Here is a 6,000-nt window from a genome sequence, read left to right as displayed (position 1 = left end):
CGCTCAGAGTTTTATCTGCTTTGTCCATAAAAGGAGATAAGACACTTCACAGAGGCCTGCACTGGGGCCAGAGTGTACATTCTGTTTTCGCTTCACATAGATTTATGTTGTCTCATCCCCAGCAAACATGAGTTCTTCACACAAACTTCTGGGTACTCGGGATGCTGAAATTCAAGATCCGCCTTGGGTAGCTGCTCATGCTAACTTTTTACAACATTATATTTTGTCATTTCTGCACCTTTCAGAAAGTGACTCCAAGGGCCTTGTCCGCAGACAAGAGTCAGTGTGTGTAGTTAGCTCTCTCGTGACTTTAATCTGTTTTCCTGTCATGAACCATCGCTCTTGTAGCTAATAAAGATGCTTTGGTGTGACCTGGCTTCCTCTTCAGAAGTGAATCTTATGATGGGATTGACAGGGTGGCAAGTCAGGAAGCAGGTGCTGGGAGGGCACCTCCTTCTGGTCACAGATGTTTTCCACTGACCATGGACTTGCTCGGGAGCCAGTCCACCTATGTCTCCAGAAAGCCACCAGCAGGCAATGAGACCTGGTGAGCCACTTCGTCACACCCTAGGATTCTATCCATTGTCATCTTAACTTCTGTCTTTATTGGCACCAGTTTTGAAAAGGGAACTCTGATTGAGAACTCTTTCCCAATAAGCATATTTTGAAATTAAGTAAACCTGTATTATGGCAATAATTAGAGTTCAATTTCCTTGGAAAAATGAACATTCAAATACCTAGATAATAGATTTTGTAATAGCCAGGTATGGTGTACACCTGTAATCCCAGCATGCCAGAGGCGGAGGCAAGAGTATTTCAAGTCTGAGGACAGTTTAGACTCCACAGTGAAACCCTGTTTCAAAAAGAAAAATCTTCTGTTATTTTGTTTTAAAACATTACTGTTTTGGAGACAGCTTCTCCCAGAGGTTTCCCTCAGACTCATAGTCTTCCTGCCTTTACCTCTGAAGTGCTAGATTACAGGCATGCGCAGCCACATTTGGTTTATGTGGGTGTCAAACTGAAATCTTTGTGCAGCCTAGTCAAGCAATCTTCTAAGTAAGTTACATCCTATGCCCCTAGTCGTTTAAAGACCTCGTTTCTACATTAGCCAAAGACTTTAATTCACATGTGGCTTTTTTAACATTTTAGAAGCAAAGTGGCCTCTGTTGTCTTTGTCTCTGGGCTTCCTACTAGAATGGCTGTCTTTTTTGGAGCTTGCAGCTATCTTAGAGCTGGTATTAATATTGCTAGGACTTGGCAATAAATAATTAATTATACTGCAAGTGACTAAATCTGGAGCATAGGAACGACTTTCGAGAGGGAGCCCTGAAAGAGTGCTGTGCTCAGGATTGTGGGAAGCTCTGGGGGCAGGGAAGCGAGTACATAGACTGTCCAAAGACAACCAAGCAGCATCCATGGCTGATAGGTTCCTAGGTGGAAGTTTTATCTGTCAAGTCGCCAAGACGGTCAACACTAGCATCCGGGATCCCCTGTAGGGAAGATCTCCACTCCCCTGCAAGCCCCACATGTCCACCTTGCTCTAGAGTCTTCACTACTTCTTCCAGAGCTGTTATCAACCAAAGGGCTAGGTAGGCAGGCTGTTTCCTGACATCTAGAATAAGTCAGCTAAGGATTTAAAAAGACAAAACATTCACAATTCTCTATTATGTGTTGTGTTATAGGTGGATTCTATTTTATAAAGTCCTATACAGTTTCTCACTATCATTTCGGGACACTAAATGCCCCTGGAAACTAGAGAGGTGAAGCAGAAATAACTGCTTGCCTCAAGGCCACCACGCCTTCACCAACCCAGATCAGGGTTATTGCAGGTTGCTTGCCTCTCCGTTATACACACCTCTTTGCTGGAATTTATGGGGAATAAATTTCTGGAGCTTATGGGGAATGAACTATTCCCAGGCCTCCCAACATCAAGACTGGGCCTAGGCTCCTCTACTATCCCACTTCTGTACCCAAGCCCCGCCTTCCTATACCACTGGGCTTCCACCTTGCTGCTAAGCCTCCAGCACTCAAGGTCCAGAATTTTTGGAGGGGGGAGGTGTAGGGGGGAGGACAAGAAAAGGGAAGGAAGCAGTAATACTGAGGTGGCTCTGGCCTGCTCTGTAAGTATAGTCCAGCAAATCCTCTGTCCCTTCTCCCACAGGGGGGACTGCCAGGCAAGGTGATTAAACAATAGGTCCAAACACCATCTCTCAGACTCTGAAAGGTGGCCCTGGTGCTCCTGAAATGGCTGACTGGTCACCTGTCTCTACAGGTGACCCTCTGGAGGTAGCCATAGTCTGAAGGTCACAGAGAGGGAAGGATAACTGAACAATGGGGTTCTGAACGAAACAATAATGATCTGATCCCGAAGACACTTGTGGTTTAACAGGAAAATCTGACCTGTTTTGCAGAACAATTTCCATAAACTCCTCAGTATTCTCCTCATTAGATTATTCGTAGCTGTATGTATTCTTTAACTCTTTTTTTTTTAAAGATCTGAAACTACGCAGACAAACTATGCCGTAATAAAGAGTAAGCTATCCCCACACTATAGCTACAGAGTGTTCTAGATACAACCCAAGCTGGCAGCTCCCACTTGCAGTGCTCACTTTTCTTCCACCCCTTCTGCTCTTCTAAGTGAAACTGCCTCTTTAACCCGCTTTAAGATGCTCTGGGATGCTTTGGGAGCTTTTCGTGGCTCTCTGGCGTGTACACAAGCGCGCTTGCGTGCGTGTATGCTCGGCGCGCAGGGAGGGAAAAAGCGCGCAGTCTGGGCTCTGCGTCACTCCCGCACCTGGTCAGAGATGGGCTTAGTGGTGTTTAATCCACGGAGGGCACTCCAACCCGGGTGTTTTCCTGAGTCCCTGATTTTCCTGCCCGGAGTACCAGCGTCCCAGCCTCCTTTGGTGCCCGGTTTCCTCCCTCTTGCCATTAGACCCCAGTGCAGGAAGAAGGGTGATGCGGGGGAGGGCTGGTGGCTGGGTGGCCTGCGGGTAAGCTGCGCAGTGATCCCGGTCAGTTTCGGAGGAGTGCGTGTGGAGGAGCTGGGTTCTGGCCAGAGCCCAGGCTACGTTACCACCTGCTGAGAGCCTCCGGGGCCAAAGTAGCCACGGTCAGAGCCACCTGCTATAAATAGGCCATCAAGAACACGATGTGCAAACGCACATCCCGCCGCGAAGGCCATTATCACTCGTGGGCCCGCGTCCCCAGCACGCGGAGAATATCCCGGGCCAGGACTTCACGCTGAGGCTGGATGGGGCAGCGATCCGTGCACCTTATCCAAGCTCTCGTGGGGGTGGAGCCTGGTGGCCCCTGGGCGGGCTGAGGATGGACCGCTGGGGAGCGAGGGGAGGGAGGCCGTGGAGGACCCGCACTGCAGCAGCTGTTGCTCGCCTGTGACTCGCCAATCTGGGCCGTGTCGCCCCGCCAGAGTCGCACGGAGCGGAGGAGAAGGGAGGGCATTGCGTCCTGTTCTTGGCTCCCGCGGAACCCACTAAGGAGATCCCCGCTGTTGCCCCCTCGTCCCCGCCCCCGCCTCCCCCGCGCTCGCCCAGCCAGGGAGGAGGAAACGCGAGCAGCGCGCAGACACCTCCTCCTCGGCTGCTGTCGCCGCCGCCGGCCACACCGCGGTGCCTGTTGCTGCAAGCCGCCGCGGGACCCGCCGTATCTTCAGCCCGCAAGAGAAGCAGCGCCAGACTGTGGAACGGTCCCCACTCCAGCTGCGTAGGGCGGCAAGAGCGCAGTCAGCTGAAGACTATGGACGCCTGGCCCTCCCAGGCCATCTTCAGGGTGCTGGGGAGCATCTACGAGCCCCAGCCCAGCCCGGAGCTCTGAGCGCGCCACCTCGCTGGTAGGTTCCACCTTGGGTCCCTAGGGTTTCGCGCAGCCCTCCACCTCCTGCAAGCCCCTGCGCTCCCTCACTGAGGAGAAGCCGCGGTCCCGCCACCCAAGGGCGTTGCTGCCGGGTCTCTAGGGGTGCGCCGTTGGGGGAGGGGGAAGAGAAAGGATTGCAGTGCCACCTTTTTGTCCCCTGCTTGGAGGGAACCGAAACCTTGATGCTCTCTGTGACCAGAGCGCTCAGGCAGGCTTCTCCCCAGCTCTTCTCGCATCTCCCGCCTCCCCCTCCCTCCCGCCAAATATCACCAGGGCGAAAGTGCTTGTAAGACTACCAGCTTGGGAGGAAGGGGTCAGAGTGACCCTAGGATACCTTTTCAAAGTTCAGGGTACTTTGCAGCGCTAACTTTGGCAGCTTCTCGGCGCACTCAACATTTCTTTCTATGGGCACATCCTGTCCTGGTCATTTTGAAACCCGGCTTAATTGTTTTCTAGCAGCTTCCGGATTGCTACGTGAGTAAGACTCTTTCAAATTTCACAGGTTGCAGTTTTCTTCTTTTCTGAAAGATGGGTCGTTTTGTTTGAAATCCGCCTAGGTGTGGCGTTCCCGGTTGTGATTTTTTTTTTTTTAAATTTTAAATGGCTGGTTCTCCGGAAGTTGCTTAAAAAGGAGAAGAAATTGAAAGTGATGATTGTTCCTCTCAGCAGACAGTTGAGTCTTCAGTGCCCCGGTATTGATGGATGGACAGGCGTTCACCTCATCCTTCTCTCACTCTCCTCTTAGGTGACTGGGAGAGTTCTTTTATTAGTAGAATCGGGCGTTGGAAGGGAGTTTTTGATGACCTAATTTAAATGGGTCACACCCAAGAAATTCGGCTATCTCTACAAGCCTAAACTTCTAAACTTTTTGCATTGCACCTACACTGATAAAAGAGCCTGCTTTAAGTCTCTCAGATGTGAAGTGGGATTGCTATGAGTTGGAGGATGGCCACGCTTGGCCTTTGTTGTTTGTGGGGCCTGCTCAGAGTGGGAGGGGTCTGAGGGAGGAGGAAAGGGCAGCTGTACCAAGAGGTAGGAATGCACCTTGCTGCCACTTACCCGGCTCCCCACCGGGTTTTCTGTCCTGCGCCTGGCTGAGAGCTCTGTAGCTCTCTGAAAGATATAAGTTCTTTTATCTTTCTTTAGCATTCAGAGGATTGCTTCCTCTCGCGCAGAATCAGCGTCTTCCTGACTCTCTTGGGGAATCAGGAAGGTACATGAAAGAGTATGTAAGGGGTGCTTTCCAACTGTTAGAAATGGGCTGTTGGGCCTCCAGCATGTCTGTTTTTAGGTGTTGGTTCCTATCAAATTAAAGACACTAACTCTCTAAATTTATCTGTAAGTCACCATTGATGAGCTACTGAATAGTAAGATGGGCCAGTGAGTTAGAGGGTATCCCATAACATGCTGAATGGATTAACTGATGACCAAGAGACAATAAAGGGATCCATTGTAGCTTGATGGACGGCTTAAAATCAGTAAGGGGCCCTTGAAAGGGATGCTTTTTGTGGATTTGTTCAGTCATTTACAAACCAGTAGAAAAAAGGGGGAGCATTGGTGTAGTTATGAATTATTGATACCAAAGGAGAACTTTGCAATGGGACTCCCTGCCACAGTCTACCCTGGTCTGTCCCATGGAGAGCTCAAGGGCTCCCTGATCACCTTGGGGACATTCCTGATTGGGTGACATCATGTCAGTATTTGCCTTCTAACTTATAACACCTACTTTGTCACAGTTATCTGAGGGCATTTGGGGCTGGGTGGCTGGAAGAACCCTGAGTGTTGCCTTTCCCCTGACTATCCTTTGTCAATACCTGACCGACTGCTCCAGAAGACAGCCTGGACCAAGAAGACTGTAGCTGTTGTGCTCGTAGGAGCTATGTTGTGGCCCATGTTGTAGCCGTGGTGTTGGTAGGAGCTATGTTGTGGCCCATTGTTTTCTAGGCTGTGCCCTTAGGGAAAGGCTGCCTGTGCCCCCTTCCCCGCCAGCTATTTGATAGAATAAGGGGCAACAAGGACCACAGCTGCTTGAGAGGCTACTGTTTTAAACATGCTTCTCTTTTTTTTTCACCAAAGATAGCTCCCTGAAGCACCCCACCCCAGCCTTTCTCTGTAGGTCCCAGGCCC

General features: G+C 50.5%; 1 protein-coding gene across 3 annotated transcripts in view; it reads left to right on the top strand.

The window, feature by feature from the left end:
• The first annotated feature begins 3,250 nt into the window (after positions 1-3,250).
• The window catches only part of Tbc1d1 (TBC1 domain family member 1), a 180,018-nt gene continuing 177,268 nt past the window's right edge, over positions 3,251-6,000 (top strand). For 2 of the 3 annotated variants that reach the window (XM_041671269.1, XM_041671268.1), the window contains exon 1: positions 3,251-3,850. The gene's annotated coding sequence lies outside the window, so the exon portion shown is untranslated. The remainder of the gene's footprint in view (positions 3,851-6,000) is intronic. The other variant, XM_041671270.1, reaches the window with a different exon arrangement.

Source organism: Microtus oregoni, unplaced genomic scaffold (genome assembly GCF_018167655.1).
Source record: "Microtus oregoni isolate MIOR12 unplaced genomic scaffold, Mior012 000021F_ref0000039, whole genome shotgun sequence".
Taxonomy (NCBI): domain Eukaryota; kingdom Metazoa; phylum Chordata; class Mammalia; order Rodentia; family Cricetidae; genus Microtus; species Microtus oregoni.
The sequence above is the reverse complement of the archived record's forward strand: the minus strand, read 5'-3'. Positions and strand labels throughout refer to the sequence as shown.